At 33.7% G+C, this 26,026-nt stretch overlaps 1 protein-coding gene across 4 annotated transcripts in view; it reads right to left on the bottom strand.

Moving 5' to 3' along the window:
* The window catches only part of LOC114330512 (ras-related protein Rab-37-like), a 489,416-nt gene that overhangs the window by 160,859 nt on the left and 302,531 nt on the right, over positions 1-26,026 (bottom strand). Inside the window, exon 1 of one of the 4 annotated variants that reach the window (XM_050643009.1) lies at positions 20,452-20,575. The exons of the other annotated variants lie outside the window; for them this stretch is intronic. The gene's annotated coding sequence lies outside the window, so the exon portion shown is untranslated. Of the gene's footprint in view, positions 1-20,451; positions 20,576-26,026 lie in introns of those variants that run through there. 4 annotated transcript variants of the gene reach the window in all.

Genomic DNA, 26,026 nt, shown 5'->3' with positions numbered 1-26,026 from the left:
TTCACAGTATTGTTTTATAGGGCTTTTCATCGATTGTCATTTGTTTCGAGCTTCTGTCATATGTTGTATAATCTGTGTATAATATTAATATACACGTATTATACGACATATGACATATGACAGAACTTTTATCTCAGTATAACTTTTCTCAGAAGTGAATACTTTGAAAGTTAAAATTCAAAAAACGGAGAAAAAAATCGAATTTTTCCTTTATTTTTTGACATTTTGATTATTTAAACAATGTTCCGGACCTTTTTGAGTGGGAGGATAACTCAAATATTATTATATGAGTTATTTTCAAGCAATTTCTGCAAACAAATATGAGTCACCTCTCAACGTCCAAATTAATATACTAATATTTTTACAGATGCGCCTTGGTCTATAATAGGTACGTGTCTTGTTGCCGTTTGCAGATCACCGCTCGGCAGATTGTTTATCTGCCATACTTGCCATTCAAATAAATACGGGGAATGTATAATTGGTTGCCTATCGGCTAATATTCCATAGCTTTTTATTACAAGCAAATGGTCAATCTGGGGACGGCTTGACGAAGCGGGCCTTATAAGAATTCACACAATCGCAATCGGGTGCACAGCTAGGATCATTAATTTGAAAAGTCTCTACGCACAGCGCACAGGGATCACTTAATGTATCGGATCGATCAAATTCTTTTCAAAACAATGAATAAAATTTAGTCTCTATTCTCTCACAGATATTTTTTTTATTTCACAGAAACGAATATCATCAACTCTGATTAACTTAAATATTTAAAAAAATCTATAATGTGTCCATAAATGTATGGGTCGGCACTGCCGACCCTGCCGACCCTGACTAGCTGCCACTGGTTCAAACCATATTCTATATGCCCGTGATATGGAGGGCACCTCCTCGGAACCAGGGACCTCAGATACTCGGCAACCGGATACGGTCACTGAGACTGAAACACCCGTGGTTCCACAGCAGGACGACGACCATCAGATGGTGGTCGACGAACCCTGCAGAGGAAGCACCGAAACGACTAAGGCTGCCGGCTCCTCAAGTGAGGAGGAAATGGACGCCTAAAAAGAACCAATACGACACCTTCGCCATGGGCAAAGACGTCGGGAAAAAGGTAACCATTATTCAATGCAACCTCCAGCACAAAAAGGTGGCAACCGCGACACTCTGCCGCCACCTGGATGTAAAGGAGGATGCAATAGCATTAATCCAAGAACCTTGGATAATTAAGACCAAAATAACTGGTTTTGGCAGTCTAAATGGTCAAATCTTCAGCTTACCAAGCAACCAACAACCGAGAACAGCAATATATGTTCCCAGAAAAATTAAAGCCTCCCCCCTGGTGCAGTTTTGTACTTCAGACTTAACTGCTGTTAAAGTAAAATGCCCATGGGGAAAAGGCAAAAGCAGAGAGTTGATACTAGCATCGGTCTACCTACCCTCAGATGCAGCCACCCTACCACCAACAAAGGAGATGGAAGATCTGGTAGACCATTGTCTCAGCCAGAAGGTAGAACTTATTATCGGCTGCGATTCGAATTCTCACCATCTAGGCTGGGGCAGCAAAGATAACAACTCTCGAGGTAAGTCTCTTTATGACTATATTATTAGTAAAGATTTGTATATCTTAAATAGAGGCACGGAACCTACATTTATTAATGTTCGTAGCCAAACTGTTATAGATATCACGCTAGCAACAGCAGAAATATCTAATAAAATTCAGAACTGGCAGGTCTCAGAGGACATCTCTATGTCTGATCACCGCTGGTTGACCTATATTATTAGTCTGGAAAAAAGCCTTATCAAATCTCGCGACCCTAGGAGGACGGATGTAGAACTCTACAACCGCCTCTTAGAAGATGCTCTGCGGAATGAAAAGGCTTTAACTCCAGGAACTAATACAGAATTGGAAAGGTACACGGTATCTATCCAAAATAAAATAAGCTACGCTTATAAAAAATCCTGTCCGATAAGGATGGTCCAGGAAAGGCGCAAAAGCAACTCTTGGTGGTGCACTGAACTGGAACACCTTAGAAAGACAGCAAGAACTTCTTTTAATAAAGCAAAACGCACCAAACTCAAAGAGGATTGGGATATTTATCAATCAAACCTCAGAGAGTTTAAGAAAGTCTGTAGACAAAAACAAAGAGCTGCTTGGAGAGCCTACTGTGAGGAAATCGAAGATTTTCCGCAAGCTTCCAGGCTACAAAAAGCGCTCTCAAAAGATCCATATCGGCATATCAGCATACTAATAAAGGAAGATGGAAGCAAAACTTCCAACCTTTGCGAAAGTGTTGAGGTCCTGATGAAAACACACTTCCCCAGTTCTAGCATTTCAAAAGCACCAAACTGGACGGAAGAAATAATCATACCCACACCAAATAACTGGCATCTTGCCAGAACATTAATTAGTGAGGAAAAGATAAGATAGGCCATATCGTGCTTCGCCCCTTTTAAGTCACCAGGGCCTGACGGCATATATCCAGCCCTACTACGGTGGGGACTGGATATTCTTTTGCCGCACCTTGTGGGAATGTTCAGAGCCTCCTTGGCTCTGAGATATATTCCTAGAGAGTGGAGAGAGGTACGTGTGGTCTTCATACCAAAACCAGGTAGGATGGATTACACCCTACCGAAGGCTTTCCGACCAATTAGCCTGACATCTTTTCTCTTGAAAACGATGGAAAGGCTATGCGAGAGGTACATAAGAGATGAAGTTCTGGTTCATAATCCACTTCATCCAAATCAACATGCATATACTTCGGGAAGATCTACCGATTCTGCACTTCATCAAGTAGTGGGAAGAATTGAAAGATCGCTGGATAATAAAGAATCCACCCTAGGTATATTCATAGACATTGAGGGAGCGTTTGATAAAACAACTTTCCCAACCATCACCCAACAGCTCAATGTCAGGAATGTCCCCCTGGCCGTGAGCGAATGGATATTCAGTATGCTGTCAAATAGAGCAATAAGCATAAATGTAGAAGACGTTTTGGTTAGAGGGATGGTTACGAGGGGATGTCCACAAGGGGGGGTGCTATCACCACTCCTCTGGAACATAGTGTTGGATACCCTGGTTTACCAACTCAGCAAGAACGGTTTCTACACAATAGCCTATGCAGACGATATAACCGTCTTGCAAAGCGGTAAGTTTGAGAACACACTATGCGAGATATTACAAGTTGCTCTCAGACTAATAGAAACATGGTGTAAGGAACACTCACTGTCTATAAATCCAAAAAAGACAGAGATGGTCCTCTTCACCAGAAAAAGAAGGATCACGGGCTTAATACCCCCTAGGATTCTAAACTGCAGTCTGAATTTCTCTGAAGAGGTGAAATACCTTGGTATTACCCTTGACAGGAAGTTAACATGGAACTCTCACTTAGATAGTAGAGCTAAAAGAGCATATATTGCCTATGAACAGTGTCGGCGAACGGTCGGACGCACTTGGGGCCTTTCGCCCAGGGTGGTCGCCTGGATCTACACTACTGTCATTAGGCCAATGCTAACTTACGGAGCCATTGCTTGGGTACCAAAAGTGCTACAGGCAACAGCGATCAACAAACTAAACCATATTCAACGGATGGCTTGCCTAAATATAACAGGTGCCATGAAAACAACACCAACTGCTGCAATGGAGTTGCTCATTGGCATTACCCCTTTAGACATATATGTCAGAGAGGTGGCGCTGATGACGATGATGAGGTTACGCTCAGCGGGTACAAACCTTGATGTAGGAATGGGACAATTGAGATGTCGTTTCTGGCGGGGTGAGCTGGAGGCACTGCCCCAGCTGCATGCGGGCCATGGATGTGACTCAATTAAACCTACGTTTGTTTTCGACAAACCCTACAAAATCGAAACAAGACAACATAGGGAGTCAAACGTGGCAAATGCATATTGCATCTACACCGATGGCTCCAAAACGAAAGAAGGCTCAGGATGTGGAATATACTCCAGATCATTGAACCTTAGTATAAAATGGGGCATGGGCAAAAATTCCAGCGTAGTTCAGACTGAACTGGCTGGTATCTCCATAGCCGCAAAAGAGATAATCGGGAAAGGTATAGCCGGCAAAACTGTAATAATCTGCACAGACAGCAGACAAGCGCTACTAACCCTGAACAGACCACGCGTCATATCAGGGCTAGTAATGGAGTGTCATGAATCACTAGCCCAAGCTTCGGATGGTAACAACATCATCCTGAGGTGGGTTAAAGGACACAACAGAAATAAAGGCAACCGCATTGCTGACCAGCTGGCTAGAAGGGCAGCAGGCCTAAGACTCTTAGGACCTTGTGATCTTTTTGGCTTGTCGACTACAACAATCGCGGAAACTGTCAAATGTCACTCCCACACGCAAACCGTAAGAAGATGGGAAGAAGGGCCAGGATGTAGACTTGCCAAGGTAACACTAAGGAACCTTGGGAAGTCAGCATCAGAAAAGTACTTGAGAATGACCAGGAAAAACCTACGCTTGACCGTTAGTTTTTTAACTGGCCATTGTCAACTAAGGAAACACCTCCACACACTGGGGCTAGTAGACACATCTCTATGCAGGAGGTGTGAACGAGATGACGAAACTGTCGAGCATGTCCTATGTGAATGTCCGGAGTTATCGTCAATACGAGAGTATGCGTTCGGCGAGCCTTGGCCTACACTTACCGATATAGGGGAGATGTCACCAGGTGATTTGTCCACCTTCCTGGAAATGGCAGGATGGATAATGAACTAAGGACGACAACCCCCTGGGAGGATGTACAATGGGTCAATTGTGGCCTAAGTGCTGTGGGACTTGACTCACACTCCCTACTCTACAGATACAGATGCCCGTGATATGTATTTTGGAATTTGGACTTATTTCATTTTAAAACATAGTTTTGACAAGGAGACCAGAAACCTAGACACCGTAAGTTATAATGGCTTAAATAAGTACGTATGTTTTTTAGTTGTTATTGCAGCCTGATCTCCCCTCTTCGCATAAGGAACCTTCCTCATAGAATAAAACATGGCAAAAATTCTTATCACGACCTAATAGAAAAAGTTTGAACTTGAATTTAGAAACTTGATTATTACAAAAATAATATTTTTTATTGTGTTTTTGAGCCTTTATTATTTTCCGTTTTTTCTTTCAACTCGAAAACGATCAGTTTGAGAGAAAAATTACAAAAGACATTTTTTGTTTCGAATGATCCAAAAAATCTAAAATATTATTTGATCGTGCCGATTTCTTTATTTTTAAAAAAATTATATCGGGCATTCCTTTTTGTTTGTAATTGTTAAAATACTAAATTACATATTATCAAGTAATGTTTATCCATTAAACAGGTCGGTGCAGGTCGACCTTACATCGGATCCTCTACTATAAGTATTTGTTTTTGTCAGTTTTGCAAAAATTGTCAAAATTACTAACTATTTAGTAATTATTTTTTGCCAATTTTACCAAAATTCAAAAATCACTAGCTAGTTTAGCGAACGGACTATAATTCTATAATTCTAGTGGTCTATAATAAATACCTAATAAAAATTATTACCTTGCGAGTTAAAAACAAAATTGGAATTTTATTAGCCCACTACTTAGTATGGAACTAGCTCGTAGATAATAAAGACTAAAGCCATATTATGAAAATGCAGCAATAAAGGTGTGCACATAAATTAAAGTCGTGAGCTACGGCAAGCATTATCAAAAGAATTACGTTGTATAACACATTTTGATTTCACGAAAAACAAAGTTGACGAACTTACTACATAAAATGAGTAGGTAATTTAGAACCAAGTCGATCGACAAATTTGTATAAAAAAGAAGTAGATATGTATAGATACATATACAGGGTGTTTCATTAATATTTGGGAATATTTTAACTGTAGATTCCTGGGCTCAAAATATTAAGGTTTCACCCCAATCATCTGGTACGAAAATGCTTCCCAAGAGAAGCATTATACACAACACAGTAATACTATAATAAAACGTATTGTAGAAGTAAAACGATGCAGTTAAATCTGGTGGATGAGGAGTTAAATATAGTTCGTATTTTATCTTAAAATAAATTAGTCATAAATTTTTTTGCACCATCTCTCTCTTAGTTTAAATGTTATCGACATTTAACATGTGCTCATTTTAAAAGTCTTTTTAAGTCATACAAAAGATATTGATAGCATTAGACCCTTAGAATCGACCATTTCTCTGTTATATTAAGTTGAACACGCCGATTTGAGCATGCACCAAAAAAAATCTCTTTTCACCTACCATATATTTTTTGTACCTACTATAACTAGAAGATTTATGAAGAAATGAATCTCTTAAATTTTTCATAAGCTACAAAAATGTTTTAGGTATACGTTTTTTTTTCGTTAGCTGCTTAATTTTTAAGGTGTTCACAAAAAACCGTCCGAAAAGGTGACATTTTTCAATGAAAATAGTAAATTTTCAACCACGAATAACTCAAGAAGAATTGAGATTTCAAAAAAAATTAGAACTAGGTTCTCTAGCTACTTCCGGGGTTATTTTGTTCAAAAAATTCTCCATCCCCGAGAAGGGGTGGGAACCACCCAAAAGATAACTTTGCACATCGGCAAAGGGTAGACTTTTAGTTAGGAGAAGTAAAGGCTATTCCCAAAATTTCATTAAAATCCATGCAATAGGATAGAATTCGGAAGTCATATCCTGTTGCCTGTTATTGCTTTCATTGACTGGTGTAATAAGTAAAATCTGCATTGACTTTATTACTATTAATTATTCTGAATCGTCTGAAGTTTTGATGAAATTTATTTATATTTTAAAATGGTATAAACACAACAAAATAACCGAATAAAAACCGATTACCAATAGACGTAGCTAGAACTAAATATTTTTTATAATAACATGTATGATGAATATAATGTCACGAATAAATGAAATAACGCGAATTCGAAAAGTATGGAAATAAGGAAATCAATGCGTAGGAAAATTTTAAAATGATTATGATATTAATTAATATTTACTCTAATACTGCTTTTATTTGCTCTTCATTATAATAAACCCGTATAAATTGATATTCGCTTTTAGTATCTACATATAATAAATAGAATATGAAATTGCATTTAATATGCTATAAAGGGGTGTAGGTCGCATCAGTAATATATTCACAAATTTGATAATATATTGACTTTATTACACGAATATTTTGAAGACTCAGGTACATAACACTTATCATTTTAAAAAGCTAACGATTTTGGTATTAAAGTTTCCTATTTTTATTTCCCATTTTTATTAGCTTGTTGCACAAAAAAACATAACAAATTCACATTTTTAGGATTTCTGATTAAAGCTAGATTTATAGAAGAGATTGTGCACATATTCAGAGGACAAACAAAATTATGTTTCGTTCATAGAGATTTAAAAAGGTAGGATATGACTTAGATAGGATATGAAGATTTATTTCAATGAAGACAGATAATATCTGTCCTAGTAAATGTAGTTGATGACGATCACTTACAAGAAGCTCAGCTTCAAAATTATTATACGATATTGTGTGCACGTGCAACTGAACAAAATATACTAGATAATCATAATACCTATATAACTTTAGTCCATTCTTTAACGGTAAAATATTGCAAAACCTCTAAATTTTAAAGAACCGCTTGGACTGACATGAAATTTGGCATACACACAGCTAACAAGTCAAAGAAAAAAAGTGATATTGTGCCGATATGTGCTTTTGCCCTTGGGGTGGTTTTCACCCCCTCTTGGGGGTTAAAAAATATTCGTCCAAAGAAAGTCAGGAAATGGGTAAACTGGTTAATTTTAAGTAACTTTGGTTCTATAGAGTTTTTTCACTAAGTCAATACTTTTCGAGTTATTTGGCAGTGAATATGTTCATTTTTTCAACAAAATAACCACGCATTTAGACAGTTTTTCGCAAAGAACTCAAATAGTAAGTATGTTGTCGAAAAAGCATTCTTAGCAAAAATATAGCCTATAAAAATTTAAAAAAATGGTGTATATATCACGTCTTTTTATTTAGTAGAAGCAGAGTTATAGCTAATGAAAAATAGGTTCATATTCGTCAAATTCCAAATGGAATACTTTAACGTGAAATAACCAAAAATGAACCACATTTCGGGGAAAACTCATTACAACTTATTTAAAGTGTTTTAAAAAAGCTTCATTTTTGTTTTATAAAAAAAATTCTAGCTTATATGATAGATAGTTTATATGATCTGTAAGTTTCATCGGTTCAAAGTCCTTATTATTGAAAGGACTGTAGTTAAATGGGTTGAACGAGTCACTGATCACGAATGTATGCAAATTTAGAAACACCAAATCTTGATCAATTTTTGTCTAACAGAAAAACAAAAAAATACATGATATTGAGAAAAGCAAATCTGACTTTTTTGTGTTTCGAGATTTTTGGTATCTCTAACAATTTTTAAGTTATTTTGAAAAAAAAAACATATTTTTCAAAATTTTAATTTTTAAAAATTTTATTTTGAAACCAAATTTTTTCAAAAATAAGCACTTTGAATCGATGAAACTTACAGCTCATATAAACACAATATAAGTAAAATAATTTGTGGAGCGGCAACGATTAATTTCATTTAAGTTGCTAATTAGGGGGTGGTCTTCCCGATTTTTTTTTTGCAAAAACAAAAGGGACCATCTTTATTTTCAGCGTAACTTGCTTAAATTTAATGCTAGAAACTTTTTGTAGAAACAGAAATAAAGCATTTTTTAAACAATTTAAAAAAGTTATAATGGGTTTTCCCCAAAAAGTGCTTAGTTTTTTTGGATATTTCACGTCGAAATATTCTATTTGAAATTTGGTGAATATGAATCTATTTTTCATTGGCTATAACTCTGGTTCTACGAGATCCAGAGACCTAAAGTGTACACCATTTTTTTTTACTTTTTTATAGGCTATATTTTTGCTAAGAACGTTTTTTTCGACAAAATACTTACTTTTTGAGTTATTTGCGAAAAACCGTCTAAAATTGTGGTTATTTTGTTGAAAAATGAACATATTCATTCGCAAATAACTAGAAAAGTGTTGACTTAGCAAAAAAGCTCTATAGAACAAAAGTTACTTAAAATTAGTCAATTTACCTATTTCCGGACTTGTTTTGGACATATATTTTTTCACCCCCAACAGGGGGTGAAAGTCACCCCCAGGGCAAAAGCAAACATCGGCACAATATCACTTTTTTTCTTTGACATGTAAGCTATGCGTATACCAAATTTCATGTCAATCCAAGCGGTTCTTTAAAATTTAGAGCAAAAACCGTGAAAGAATGGACCTAGTATATCTTTATGTAAGAACACAAAATATGCAATCGCAATTATTTGAAATAACGCAAAAAGTCGGACTAGGAGGTAGTTTAAGCCCAGTAGTTTTTAGAAATATAATAGATGAGATAATTAGAGAATATAAGAAAACCTGTGTAGGGTAGAATACTGTATAGGATAGAATAGAATGCAAAATGTAAATGCAGAGATATGCGATTTTGCAGATAACATAGTATTATTAGCCGAAACAACAGGAAAACTACGGCACAGTTCAGAAAAACGAACAAAAAATACAACCTAAACCTAAATAAAGAGAAGACACGAATAATGAAAATAATAACAAAATAATAGAGATAATGAAAATAACAAGAAAAATAGACACGGATGACCTAATCGAAGTGGTGATAGATCAACAAAAAATAAAGCAAACAAACATATACAAATTCCTAGGAACAGTATGATAGTGTTTCTAAATAAGTATGATAATCTTTAAGCGGTAATTCTACATAAAAAAATAATGACAGTTTGCTTTATAAACGTATGTCCGCAAATGCTTCGTTTACGAGATACGGACTGTTGAAGTTTTTATATCAAACTGCCAATTTATTTATTGCTCAAGACCGGTTGAGCTACGAAAATTAAATTTAGTAAGTTTTAAGAGGTAGTTATTGCGCATTTTTTGACATATAAATAGGAATTTTATATTCATTATTTGTGCGCATACGGGTAATGGTCTAAATTTTTTTAAAGAAAAAATAGTACGCCACTGAGATATTTTAAATTTAAAATTATTGAACGTCTCTTGTCTTATTTTCATATAGTCCACTTTTTCATGCAAAAAAAATAAAAATCTTAGCGCATATTATACATTATTAAGAACTGTCTAATACAATAATACTAAACAAAACAATAACAGAAAATAACATTAATAAGATTTCAACTATAGACAAGGAGAAAACGGCGGGTTCGTTGGGGAAAATATTCCCATGAGATTTTTTTGCATAATTACATTCGTGAGATATCCCAGAATAAGGTTCAAGAAATCGCCCACGTGAAAAGTGGGCAAATTTTTTTTAACAATTTTTTTTAATCAAATTGTAAAAATCAATATTTTTGGCCCGGACAATTTTTTTGTAGGTTTTTTGGACCATTCTGGATAAAAAAAGTGTCATAATTTTTCTCTAAAGTTGATCGTTTTCGAGTTATAAGCAATTTAAAATTGAAAAAAACAAAAAATGGCGATTTTCAATGTTTAATAACGCGGTTATTATTATGAAAGTCAGAAAGTGACTAAATCAAAGTTTAATGCCCCCCTACAAGATCCCAACGAAATTTTTGTTATTATTTTAATACTAAGCTGTTATTTTTAAGTAATAATATTAAACGCCATGCACGGGGTAGGCGGCCGTAAATGTGAGTGCAAGTAAGATGCACAATTGGACTGCCGGAGTGGCATCTCTCTCGCACTCAGCATTTACGGCCGGCTACCACGTGCATGGCGCTCAATATTATTACTTAAAAATAACAGCTTAGTAATAAAATAATGACAAAAATTTCTTCGGGATCTTGTAGGGGGGCATTAAACTTTGATTTAGTCACTTTCTGACTTTCATAATAATAACTTTTAACCGAGTTATTAAGCCTTGAAAATCGCCATTTTTCGTTTTTTTCAATTTTAAATTGTTTATAACTCGAAAACGATCAACTTTAGGGAAAAATTATAAGAGACCTTCTTTATCCAGAATGGTCCAAAAAACCTACAAAAAAATTGTCCGGGATAAAAATATTGATTTTTGCAATTGGATTAAAAAAAATTGTTAAAAAAAAATTTGGCCCACTTTTCACGTGGGCGACTTCTTGAACCTTAGTTTGGGATGTCTCACGAATGTAATTATGCAAAAAAATCTCATGGGAATATTTTTCGCAACGAACCCGCCGTTTTCGTCTTATCTACTAGGTGCAAAACTACAACAAAAATGTTTAAAATATCCTTCTTCACTGATGATAGAAGAATAATTTTATTTTCATCATTGGCGGGCGTACGTGTAATAGTCTGATTTTTTTAAGAAAATAAATAGTACGTAACTGAGATTTGTCAAATTGAACATTATTTTTGAATTCCTCGTATAATTTGTGATTAAAAATATATCTTGCCTGTTTTTCATATGAGGTGCCGTATTTATATAAACAATAATTACACTTTTATAAAAAAAATAACTTTTTATAATAAAACCTTTTCATTATTTATAGGACCCAATATAAAATTATAAACTCGAAAACCGAACTTATAAAAAAGTTATAAACCGAAAATATTTAAAATGGTATATATAATATTTTTATATAAAAATTAACTAAATAAAATATGAATTTTTAGTACATTAACTATTAATTATTTATTAAAAAATATTAAAAAAAGATACGGATAGCCGGGTTTGAACTCGGGACCTCTCGATCTGCAGTCTAATGCTCTACCACTCAGCCACCAACAATTTGTTGATATCGATTTGTTGACGTACCTACTTTAAAATGGAATCTAAATGTCATTGTAACATTTTTAAAATAGTTTGAAATTAAAAAAATCGATTTATCCATATAATAGCAGTTAAATATTACATTGTTAGCTAGTTCTGAGCTATTCTATTTCAGGTGACTAAAAAGCCTAGAAGTATTTTTAAAATGGATTATAAAATTTGCGGACATAGTGACATGGTTACAAATACCAAGCCAAGTATACAGAGTGAGTTTTATGAATGGAAACCCTCAATTATCTGGGAAACGGCTTGCAAGATTTTTATAGATTTGGTAGGTAGGGGTTTTCTAATACAGCCGATATTATAGTAATATTTACATTGTTGTCAAATCTTCCGTATATCTGGAAATCTAATGAACTTTCTTATTTCAAGTCCCTAAGAAATATTGATTATTTTTCATGTTATATTCCCTATACCTAAATGCCATAGTTTCGGAGTTATTGCTACATTTATTAAAAAAAATTAAAACAAGTTATAAAAATCAAATTTTTCGGCCCGCGTGGACGTTATTTTACGTTCTTTGGATCATTGGGAACAAAAAAGGTATTTTGTAGTTTTTGTCTAAAGTTAATCGTTTTCGAGTTATAAACAATTTAAAACTGAAAAAAATCGAATAATGACGATATTCAAGGTTCAAAAACACAAATAAAAAATATTATTTTTGAAACTGCGGAGTACCCAAATTCAAGCTACACCCTTCTTCTAGGGGCGCGCTATAAAATTTTTTGGCACCTTTTACTCTAAAATATTGCATTTTAATAATTATTAAGGAAGTGCATATGAGAGGATGGCCGATCGGGCTAAAATTGAAACAAAAAAATTGCATTAACAACTAAAAAATAATACTTTAGAACGAAACATGCTCAAATTACTTATAGGTCTGGATCCCGCGTATGAAAAAAAAGTTGATTAATAGCAAGCTGAAAATTTGTTAATAGCTTAAGGGTGTCTAGTCGGATAAACTTTGATATATGGGAACACTGGAACAGGGGCAGTTTTAATTGTGGAACAGGTTAAAAATTTGGAACGGTCAGACCACGAAAACGGCACATTTATTTTGTCCGACAGAATAGACTTACACTCTACGAACAGAGATTAAACTCTCATGCAAAAATCAGACTGTTATTTATCACCTGTCATAATTCCTGTGATTTGACATATTCTACATGTTCTACTCATTAAAACGCCCATTTGGTGATAAATAGCAGTCTGATTTTTGCATGAGAGTTTAATCTCTGTTCGGAGAGTTTAAGTCTGTTCTGTCGGACAAAATACATCTGCCGTTTTCGTGGTCTGACCGTTCCAAATTTTTAACCTGTTCCACAATTAAAACTTCCCCTGTTCCAGTGTTCCCATATATCAAAGTTTGTCCGACTAGACACCCTTAAGCTATTAACAAATTTTCAGCTTGCTATTAATCAACTTTTTTTTCATACGCGGGATCCAGACCTATTATTGTTAACTGATAAAATAAGGTTTGAGCTTGAATTTGTGTATTTCGCAGTTTCAAAAATAATATTCTTAATTTGTGTTTTTGAACCTTGAAAATCGTCATTATTCGATTTTTTCAGTTTTAAATTGTTTATAACTCGAAAATGATTAATTTTAGAGAAAAATTACAAAAGACCTTTTTTGTTCCCAATGGTCAAAAGAACGTAAAATAATGTCTACCTAGGCCAAAATAGTTGTATTGTAGTATAAGGATAATAACGCTTGAAGTCAATGGTGTATAGAACGAGGGCCTTCGGCCCGAGGTATGTACGTTCACTGAAAGCGTTATTATTATAATACCCGTGCTGCCTTCAACGTTTAATGTCCGACTAAATTTTTCTGTATACTATGCAAAAAATTTGAATGAATTTTGGATTAATTAGTTTTCGAATAAGTACATTTACCAGAAATAGTCATAATAGGTCTGGATCCCGCGTATGAAAAAAAAGTTGATTAATGGCAAGCTTAAAATTTGTTAATAGCTTAAGGGTGTCTAGTCGGATAAACTTTGATGTTTGGGACACTGGAACAGGGGCAGTTTTAATTGTGGAACAGGTTAAAAATTTGGAACGGTCAGGCCACGAAAACTATTTTGTCCGACAGAATAGACTTAAACTCTCCGAACAGAGATTAAACTCTCATGCAAAAATCAGACTGCTATTTATCACCTGTCAAAATTCCTGTCATTTGACATAATCTACATGTTCCACTCATTAAAACGCCCATTTGGTGATAAATAGCAGTTTGATTTTTGCATGAGATTTTAATTTCTGTTCGGAGAGTTTAAGTCTGTTCTGTCGGACAAAATACATGTGCCGTTTTCGTGGTCTGACCGTTCCAAAGTTTTAACTTGTCCCACAATTAAAACTTCCCCTGTTCCAGTGTTCCCATATATCAAAGTTTGTCCGACTAGACACCCTTAAGCTAATCAAGTATATTCAAATGGGAAATAAGCCACAATTTTACCTAAAAATGATTTTATTAACGTTTCGACGCCCAAGTCGAGTGTCGTTGTCAAAATACAAAATAATATTTGAATATACTTGATTATAAAAATGCCACAAGAAAATAGCTTCAGAACAACACCCTTAAGCTATTAACAAATTTTCAGCTTGCTATTAATCAACTTTTTTTTATACGCGGGATCCAGACCTATAACGTAATTGTGGTAACCATAGTTTTACTTAGAGTTTTATTTGTCAATTTGACAGTATTTACCTCGTTATTTAAATTTAATAGGCCCTAGGGCGTTATTTTTCAATAACACGCCCTTGGGCGTTATATCGTACTTAATAGACTTGGAAATAATGTCATTATTTGTCAAATAATAGACCAGTCGGACATTAAATTGATTTTTATAATTTGTTTATTTTGTTTTAATAAATGTAGCATTAACTCCGATATTATGGCCTTTAGGTATAGGGAATATCACACGAAAAATAATCAGTATTTCTTAAATATTTCAAAACTCAAAAATATACAAAGGGTTCCATTTGAAATAAGAAATTTAATTAGATTTTCAGAAAAACGATATCAGAAGATCTGATGACAATGTAATTATCACTATTGGCTCCGTGCGTCTCCCCTCTACTTACAGTCACGTGACACGCTGTCAGATTTTGTCAGGACATTTTAACATTGAGTCTTATGGGATTATTTTGTTAAACTTGAATATTTTATTTTGTAGTGATAATAACCGAATACAATTGTTAGAATTCATTAGTTATTAATGTATACTGTAATTTATAGTGCAACAAAAATATTTTATTTTTCGTTAATAAAGATTTATTGACATAAACTGCGATAGTGAGGTTATGTATACAAAATCAAACTAATAATCAATACTGAAAATAGAAGAATTTATATCAGATTAAGTGCGTTTTTATTTTCTGTTTATATTAATACATAATATCACTAGCAGGACACGGCATTTTTTTTAAATGTCTCATTTAAACATACACAAAGCGTCCTGATAAAATTTCAAAAAACCGCCACCATGAGCAGGTCGGTCGATTTTGCTTTGACACTTTGTTAACGCTCAGAGCGAATAATATCGGCCGCATTAGAAAACCTCTAACCACCTAAATCTATAAAAATCGTGCAAGCCGTTTCCGAGATAATTGAGGGTTTCCATACATAAAATTCACTCTGTATAAAAACGTTTTATAAATAAAACATCTTAACGCCTACAAAGTATTCGATGTAGTTTCCATATGCATAGAAACTTATTTTAAATACTTCGTAAACGTATTTGAAAAAAAAAGCAAGAAAAACTTATTGTCGTAAATTGAACGAGGAATTCAAAATATCTCAGTGGCGTACTATTTTTTCAATTAAATACATTCAGAGCATTACCCGTACACGCGCCAATGATAAATATTAAATTCTTCTGTCAGCTCTGAAGAAGGTCATTGTAAGCATTTGTTACAGCTTTGCGCCTAGTTGAAATCTTATTATCTGTTCATAGTGTTATTTTCTGTCATTGTTATAGTTTAGTATTATTATATCTATTAGATTAGATAGTACATAGGTACTTGAAAATGTATTAAAGAAATAAAAAATATGCGCTCTAAGATGTTTATTTTTTAAATAAAAACGGTGCACCACATGAACATAAGACACGAAAGTTTTTTTATCATAAATTAAACCTGGAATTTAAGAATATTTTTTATTTGAAATATCTCAGTGGCGCACTATTTATTCCTTTTAAAATATTCAGACGATTACCCGTATGCGCGCCAATGATAAATACAAAATCCTTATTTATATGTTAGAAAATGCGCAATAACTACCTCTTAAAATCCACCAAATTTCATTTTCAAAGCTCAACCGGTCTTAGAGCAATAAATAAATTGGCAGTTTGAAAGAAAAATTTCAACACCTCGTATCTCGGAAACCAAGCATTTGAGGACATATAATTGTAAAGCAAACTGTCATTATTTTTTTTACAATTGCCCCTTAAAGTGTGTCATATTTGTTTAGAAACATCCTGTATAGATAACAAAATGACAATAAACTTAACCACAAAATTGTCTACCACCAAAAATTATGATCATTTCCATAGCTTTTCAAGATTTTAAAGATATTAGGAAAATCAAAAAACAGAACGTTTACAAGTCATGAGACTACAACATGATTTAGATGTATACCCCCACCCCTGTACCTTGTCCTCCCTACAGACAGTCTCAAATTTAGAATAAGAAAAACATTTCCTTTCTTTACCCGCCAGGTCTAAGCCGAAAAGAGAAGTTTGAGTAAACCCGGGGTCAACAGTATAAAAATAACAAAACAATCTAAAATAATAAAAAAATAAGTGGAATCCATTAATCCTGGATCCCGCGTACCAAATGAAAGATTATTAATAGCAAGCTGAAAGTTTGTTCATGTTGTCGATTCGGACAAATTTTTATGTATGGGAACACCGGAACAGGGGTATCTTGAATTATTGTGGAACGTGATATTGTGGAACACGAGCTAATAACACGCTCTGAGGTTATAAAAGCCATACAATCATCAAAAGATGGCAGAGCGACTGGTCCTGATGAAATTCCAACTGAAATATACAAGCTTATAAATGATAGCAATGTTTTAGAGGCTATAACTTCGTTTTTCAATACCATTTATAGCAGCGGACAACTACCTAATGGTTGGTCTAATTCACTGTTTATAGCTCTACCTAAGAAGACAACAGCAAAAACCTGTGCTGATTATAGAACCATCAGTTTGTTAAACCACTTATTGAAAATTTTTCTGAAGATAAGACATCTAGTCTCTACTAAGACTCTAAGACTAAGTATCTACAATAAATGCGAGGAATACCTGGATGACACACAGTTTGGTTCCCGTAACGGGTTTGGAACGAGAGAGGCACTGTTTGGAATGAACGTACTTGCTCAAAGATGTCGAGATATATCTGTAGACATATATACTGTTGTTTTATTGACTTCCAAAAGGCATTTGGTGGTGTTAAGCACTCTATATTGATCAAAGCTCTAAAAGACATTGGCTTGGACGGCAGAGATGTTCGAATAATTGCAAATTTATATTGGAATCAAACAACATCAGTTTTAGTAGATGGTGTGGAATCACAGGTTCTTAATATTAAAAGAGGAATACGGCAGGGATGCCTCTTGTCACCCCTGCTTTTCAACGTTTACTCCGAAAGAATTTTCAGAAAAGCACTTTCTGAAAAACAAGAAGGATTACTTGTGAATGGTGAAGTCATCAATAGTTTGCGATATGCGGATGATACAGTACTCCTAGCTTTTAGTCAAGAAGATCTGCAAACACTACTTGATAGTGTCGTTGAGAGTTGTAGGGAGGCAGGTCTGGATCTGAACATACGGAAAACCAAAATACTCGTAATAAGTAAACAACAGCATATAAAACCGTCTATATATGTAAATAATACCAAACTTGAGCAAGTTGATAAAATCGTTTATCTTGGACAGCAATTAAATTGTAACGCAGAAAGTCACGGCGAAATTAGATCTAGGATAGAGCAAGCTACAGCCGTTTTTCATAAAAAGATAAGATATCATAAAAAGCATCAAGCAGAGAAAGCTGGAGTATTTCGGACATGTAATGAGAGGGGCCAAATATAGGTTGCTACAAAATATCATGCAAGGAAAAATAGCAGGCAAACGCAGTCCAGAACGAAGAAGAACCTCATGGTTGAAGAACTTACAAGATTGATATTGTGTTAATACAAGCATGCTATTTAAAGTGGCAGTGAATAAAATTAAGATAGCTATGATGGTAACCAACGTTCTGAAAGGACATGGTACATGAAGAAAAAGAAGTGATAAATGTGTCGTCCCGATAAGTTTGTGATTGTTAAAAATAGCAGGCTGTTTATTCAGTAGCTAACGTTATAAAATATACGAAAACATGTTTGCCTGACAAAAATTTTGGGCATTTTAACCAGTCCGACACGTAGTACATGTCAAATGACATGAATTATGTTGATAAATAGCAGTCTGATTTTTCGATGAGAGTTTAATGAAAAGGTAAAAAATCAATTGAAAATTCTCTCCGACAAAATTCGTGGGAAGTTTTCGTAGTCCGAAGTTCGAAACTGTCTATATCTTACAGATTTGGAACGTCGGACTACGAAAACTTCCCATGAATTTTGTCGGACAGAATTTCGAACCAATTCATTTTTAACTTTTGATTAACCTCTTATGTAAAAATTAGACTACTGTTTATCACCAACACAATTCCTGTCATTTTACATGTTCTACGTATCGAACTGGTTAAAATGCCCCACATTTTTGTCGGACAAACATTTTTTCGTATATTATACACACACCAGCAAAATTAGCCGAACACGTTAAAAATGGGACATGTTTGATGTCTCGTATTTCATAAACCAGTAGTCCGATTTGAGTGATTCTTTTAGTACGTTATAGCCTTATTATTTAAGAATATCGTTGTAATAATATTGTTGCTAGACAGGTAAATACCATTTTATACCGGGTGTACCAATCATACTGTGTTTTTTTCTTAAAGTTTGGAACACCCTGTGGAATATTCTAGCATATGTAAAATATTAGAATTAATAGAATTAATATTCGATTGTAGACTTAGGCTTGCTTAACATTTTCCTTTTCGATTCATTTAGTTATATGAGATAATAAAAAAGTTATGTGCGTTAACAACTATCCATGTCTTTCATCAATAAATCCTCATAGTAGGGGAGGAAAGTATACTAAATTTGCAGTTACTCGAGCGTTATGGGAACCTATTGGATTGTGAAGAGTATGTGCTAAAATCAGAAAAAGGTTAAGTTAAGTTTTCCATAAAGTGGGGGACTTTTCATTTTTTAATTTAATTTTCTCTTTGAAACAATCATTTTTCTCCGATTATAGCGCTATCTATCCGTAATTAGGAAAAAATATGTCGAATAAAAGTTGCTTATTTTTACGTAAAGAATCCAAATCTGCAATAAAAATTGGGGGCTCCTATTTAAGATTTTAAATTAAATCCCCCACCCCACCTCCGTGGGGGCTCGTGACACCCCACGGAGAGGGGTAGGGGGTAAATTAAAAATTATAAATACGAACCCTGCGATATTTTGCGAAATGAACATCAGATCGTAAAACTGCAAAATACACCTATTCAATATTTTTCAAAAATCTACCGAATGGCACCAAACACGACCCGCCACGGAGGTGGGGTGGGGGGTTACATTAAAATATTAAATAGGAGCCCCCAATTTTTATTGCAGATTTGGATCCTTGACGTAAAAATAAGCAACTTTTATTCGCAACATTTTTTCCTATTATGGATAAATAGCGCTATAATCGGAAAAAACGATTGGTGGAAATGGAAAATTAAATTGAAAAATGGAGAGTCCCACACTTTATGGAAAACTTAGCTTAACTTTTTTTGGTTGTAGCACCCACTCTTCACAATCCACTCCAGGTCACAAGAACGCACGAGTAATTGCAAATTTAGCATACTTTTCTCCCCTACTATGAAGATTTATTGATAAAAAACATGGCTACTTGTAACTTTTTTTAAAAGCACATAACTTTTTTATTTTCCAACATAAGCAAATGAATCAAAAAAGAAAATGTTAAGAATCCATAATTCTACAATCGAGTTTTAATTTTAATATTTTAAATATGCTGGAATATTCCACAGGGTGTTCCGAACTTTAAGAAAAAAAACACAGTATGCTTGTTACACCCGGTATAAAATGACATTTACCTGTCTAGCAACAATATTATTACACCGATATTCTTAAATAATAAGGCTATAACATACTAAAAGAATCACTCAAATCGGACCACTGGTTTATGAAATACGAGACATCAAACATGTCCCATTTTTAACGTGTTCGGCTAATTTTGCCGGTGTGTGTATATAACGCTGGCTATTGAATAAACTTAAAAACAACCTGCTCTTTTTCACAATCATAAACTTGTCAGGATGACACGATTATCACGATCCACAATTAAAACTTCCCCTGTTGCAATGTTCCCGTACATCAAAGTTTGTCCGACTCGACGCCATTAAGATATGAACAAATTTTCAGCTTACTATTAATAATAATCTTTTATTTGGTACGGGATTCAGGACTATATTATTATATTCAGGACTATATAAAGGAAGCGCTAAAACAGCAGTGAACACAGATCAAATAATGATTATATTTACAACTGTAACACTAATTTACACTTAAACCACAATATTACACTACTAATACACTTATTTGGTGTAAATCCAATATCACATTTGACTACTATTTGACGAATACATACACAACACGAATGAATCAAAGGAAGTGGTCTAATCAGCTTAGTGGTAGCCGTATTACTCGTTATCGTTATTTTTACATATCATTTTAATAATTTGTTGGGTTTGTTGCCAAGGTATACCTAATTACGATTACCTATGTGATAAGAAATTTCAATTCTAACCAATTATGGTTATTAAAGTGAAAAAATTGTTTGCCGTTTGTTGAAATTAACTATCGTAGACCTTCTTTTTCTAGAGAAAAAATTGTTAATATCAATAGTACAATAATAAAACAGATGAAGAAAAGAAGAGGATACAAAATGGGCGATAAAGAGATAAAAATACTCTGTTACATTGATGATACCGTGTTAGTAGCAGAGTGCGAAGACGACCAAGAAAGATTAATACCCGAATTCAACATTAACGCAAAAGAAATGAATATGAAAATATCAATCCAAAAAAAAAACAAAAAGCTTAGTAATAATCAAAAAACCAATAAGATGCAAATTGGAGTTGGACAATTAAATTATACAACAAGTAATGACTTTCAAATACCTGGGAATTAATCTATCAGTCGACAACAATACCGACGAAGGGGTAAAAGACCAAATAATTAAAACCAGTAGAACGGCAGGGTGCCTAAGCGACACAATTTGGAAAAACAAAAACCTAAGAGTGGAAACAAAGGCCCGAATATATAAGTCAGTTATTAGGCCAGTTACGGCTTACACGGCCGAAACAAGACCAGACACAAGCAAAACACAAAGTCATCTGGAGACCAACGAAATGAAGATCTTAAGATGGAATGCTGGAAAAAAAACTACAGGACAGGGTAAAAAGTGAGAAAATCAGACTCATATCGAGGGTTTAGTATCAAACAACGTTAACTACAAAAACATAAAGTGGCAGAAAATGCGAAAAACTGTTTTGAAACGTAATATCGGCCAACAAATTTGTGATTACGGAGGCAAAATATATTACAATAGAAATCGATAAATGTATATAGTATTATTATGCTTTCTTTCACATATTGTAAAAATTAATACAGGTTATTGTTATTCTACAGAGAAAAAAATAGAATTTTTTTCTAATAACGACCTGATAACGCTTTTTGATATTACCGATATATATTTTTTGTAACCGTTAACGTCGCACCTCATAATAATAGTTTTACTACAGGGTTGAAATGGTTGAAAATGTAAAAATGTAATTTCACTAAAATGTTGCGCAAATTTTCCTGATATTTCCCCTTTTTTCAGGATATCCAGTTTGACTTTAACTTACATTCGCTGATATTTTCAAAATTTTCAGGATATCCAATGCAGCAGTTAACCCTGTATTATTAAAAATGTTATAAGTGTATTTAAATAAAATACTTTATTTTTGTAATAACATACAAATATTAAACTTATGAAATTTCTAAATACTTATACCATCTTTAAACGTCTTCATCTTCTGAAACATTTTCATTATGATCATCACCTCTTCCTTGAAGATTATAGTAAAAGAAGTGATATTGTTCTTTAATTTTTGCTCACAGAGTTCTACTAAACCTTCTAACTTTTTATTATTAATCGTTAACGGTTTGTCATATTTTCTTCTTGGCACAAGTTTGTTAATTGAAAATGTTCGAAGTTGCCTTCTCTGTATTTTAAATTTCGTAAAGTTGTCCGATTTAAAATTATATTTGAAATAACTGTGTGCAGTGTCTTATTCTATAATATGTATATTGTAGCCAAACTATGTTTAACCATTTGACAACATTTCCTTCAATGTCAGTTTTTTATTTTTAATCATTTAAATTTGAAGTTTTTTAAAGTCCAAAATGTCTTCCTAATCTATTTCAACTACTTCGTATTTTGATTTCTTTATAGCCATTTTAATCACTGTACATATACCATCTTGATGGATCATAAATTTTCAAGCCTTTACTCGCGTTTTCGATGTGGGCATGGACCATACCACATTCAGTTTGGGAATGTTCGGGCTCAAAAAATAACTGGTCGATTTTTGAAATATTTAGTGTTTCAACAGCAAACAGAAACATTGCGGAAACAATTGAATTTCCATTTTGGCCGGAACAAGTTTCGGACATAAAAGCGAAGTCTTTCCCAGTAACTTCACTTTCCAGTGTATTTGTAGGTCCAAGATTCGCTAGTGCTTCGTGTCACACAAAGTTTTGTGCTACGACTGGACATTTTTCTGATCACTGATCTGGACACGGACAAAATCAAAATATTCAATAATTACGACAAATATATACGTAACCGGCAATAAGAAAATAACATATATGTTTTCTTTTAACTTCGGCAAAACTAAAACATGTAATGAGTAATCAGATTATTGTAATCATGTAATGAGTAATCAGATGGTAGAATCAAATAACATCGAAAATAAACAAATGTATTTGTTCCAGTATCAAAATGTATCTGTTCCAGTATTCCTATATCCAGTATCAAAATGACGTTTTTCAAACAAATACAGTGATGAGCGTGCTAATAACCGGCAAAATAGCGCAAAAGATGGAAAACGTATTAACTTGTGAGATAAAAAGAAATGAAACGAGTCGAGCTGGGACATTTAGCGATATTAACATATAAATTCCCATTATATTGATTGTTTCCCACCTTTACACTTATCAGAAAAGTATGTCAACTAAAACTGTCACTGTGAGAGTGGCAATTGCTAAACTCGTCCGATACGTCTAAAGGTGGGAAATAATCAATATAATGTAAATATTTAGGTTAATATCGCTAGATTTCCCAGCTAGACTATTTTCATTTCTGTTTATCTCACAAATTAATACGTTTTCCATCTTTTGTGCTATTTTGCCGGTTATTAGCGCGCTCATCACTGTATACGAATTATAATAATAACGCTGTCTACAATTACAGCTTCATAAATTAGTGTCAATAAACGTTAACAGTCGATAACTGTTTTTGATGTATCGCGAAATTCACTGTGAAATAACGTTATCACCTCTTAAATGTTTTTGACATAAACAATTTTTTCACAATTAGTAGTTAACGTTTAATGTATTTTGTAATCTGCTTCAGATAGAGATACAGGTTTTTGTTACTAAATAAAGTCGAATACGGTGAACTCGATTATAGGTATACCTCAATTTCACAAAAAATGTAGATAACGTTGTTTGACACTAAACCCTCGATATGTGGGGTAGACAATATAAATACCTGGATAAAGAACAGAAAGAAGAGTGGAATTACCACATAAGCAGGATGTCTAAATCAAGCATAATAAGAATAGCCAGGGACAAAGTAAGTAACAAACTAAAAGCATTTGAGATAAGAAGTTAGGTCGATAAGGTTACCGGTTACCAATAAAAAATAAGGCTAACAACTACGAAGTTTTACAAAGAATAAAGAATGAAAATGAAATATTAATAGTTATTTATGTATTAAGAGCGAAAATTGATACATTATTGCTTGAGAGTAAGCGGACGCGTAGCGGAGAGCGGTCATTAATCGAAAGCAATAATGCCACTTTGCGCTTGTAATACATACAACATTTTTTCTACAATCACTTAATAAAATGAAACTATTTTTAAATCATTAACTTTATTGTAACTATTTTATATCTGTCATTATAATGTCATAACATTAACTTTTATATCTTTCAGTTTGAATGTTCAATGGTGTTTGTATTGTATGATTGTACGGTTGCTACGGACAATGGGCGTAAAATCAAACTTTACGCGCTAGAGCGATAAAGTGACGGTACTCAGTAAACGTCAACTTTTCGTTGCCATTGACAAGCGAAAAAGTCTTCTTTATCAAGTGATTGTAGAAAAATATAATTAAAATAAGAATTATGAATTTCTCATGCAAATTTTATTAAGTAAGACTTTGCAGGTAGGTAATAAGAATAAAATTGTATAAAAATTTATATTGAAAAAATAAAAAAAATAAAAAAATTAATAAAAAAATATGTAAATAAATGGAATTAAAAAAACAAGGAAAAAAACAAAAAAAAAATAAAAAACAACAAAAAATATTAAAAAAAAAACAGAAAATAAAACAAAAAAGTACAAAACAAATCAAATTAAAAAAAAATATAAATAAAAAAAAATTAAAAACACAAAGAGGACCTAAACCTCCGAGGTGTTTAACCGGGTTCAAGCCTTAATATTTTTATCTAATTTCCTATTTGTAAATTAATTTAAGTTGGTTAGGGCCCTCAATGAAGAGTGTACCTGCGGGTCAATTTAATGTTTCCACTTCCTTTTTTGTATTTTTTTTTGTTTTTTATTTATTAGTATTTACCTATGTATGTATATGCGTGCATAAGTATTATATTTGCGTACATGTACATAATGTTATTATATTTAAGATATTGAAACAAACAGGAATTTATTATCTATCGTCGCTGAATTGATCAAGCAAACCAAAGCCACTAAGAAAAGAAAAAAATACTCATGCAAAACGGTTACAAGTACAATATAAAGAAAGCAGAAAGACAGCGAAAAGAAGGGTACACAAAATAATTTTTTTTATAATATGGAGAGGTCATCCTTGAAATCATACTTCATTGAGGTCATACTTCATGGAGGTCATACTTAACCTTCACCCATTACTCCTGTGGGTAGAGAAGGAAGCGGTGGTAGGAGCATACAGAAGGCGGATTAGACGCCAGAAAGGGATAAAGGATACTAAAAAATCATCCAGAGTTTGAAGTGGTAATTATGAAAAACCGTTAACCATCGTCTTTCCAGAAAGTAATGGAAGCAAGGAAGTCAAATAAAACGGATCTCATAATGGCAGATCAATACTGATATTATGAGGACGGCTCTAGAACCGATGAAGTAGTTGGAGCTGGAGTATAATCAGGTAAACCAAGCTAAGCCTTAGTGGGAGCCTAGGTCACCAGTCCACTATCTTCTAGGTAGAAATGTATGCTATGCAGATGTTCTTACAGAAACTAATAAAGGGGAATTGCAGTGATAGATCTACAAAAATTATATCACATAGTCAGGATGAAAGGCGAGCCAGTCAATAAAACAATATCGGACTGGTTGAAACGAATGAAATGTAACCAGTGGTAGGAACAAATGGGTTTATCTTGAACATTCGAAGACTTTTATATATGAAGCTTAGAAGATCCACTACTATTGTGGGTCTCATAACAGGACACTGTCGCCTCAAGTGACACATGAATAAAATCGGACTGGCAGAAAGTACGGATTGAAGATTTTGTCAGGCTGAAGATGAGATGCTAAAACACGTTAAGTGAAAATGCCGAGTGTTAGATATGGTACGGCTTAATACATTTGAGTAATATCAAACCCGTGTCCTACGACTTCATCACCTAAGGCCATAATCGACTTTTTTAAAAACGTTGGACTGAAAAGATAACTATAACCTAGGGATAAGTCACAACAGATCTCTTAGATCGAGTGGAAGGATCGTTAAGTACCCACTCATAATAAAATTAATCTAACCTTCTTCTTCTTCTTCTACGGCACTACAGCCCAAAT

Source organism: Diabrotica virgifera, chromosome 2 (genome assembly GCF_917563875.1).
Source record: "Diabrotica virgifera virgifera chromosome 2, PGI_DIABVI_V3a".
Lineage (NCBI taxonomy): Eukaryota > Metazoa > Arthropoda > Insecta > Coleoptera > Chrysomelidae > Diabrotica > Diabrotica virgifera.
This window is presented reverse-complemented; position numbering and strand designations above follow the sequence as displayed.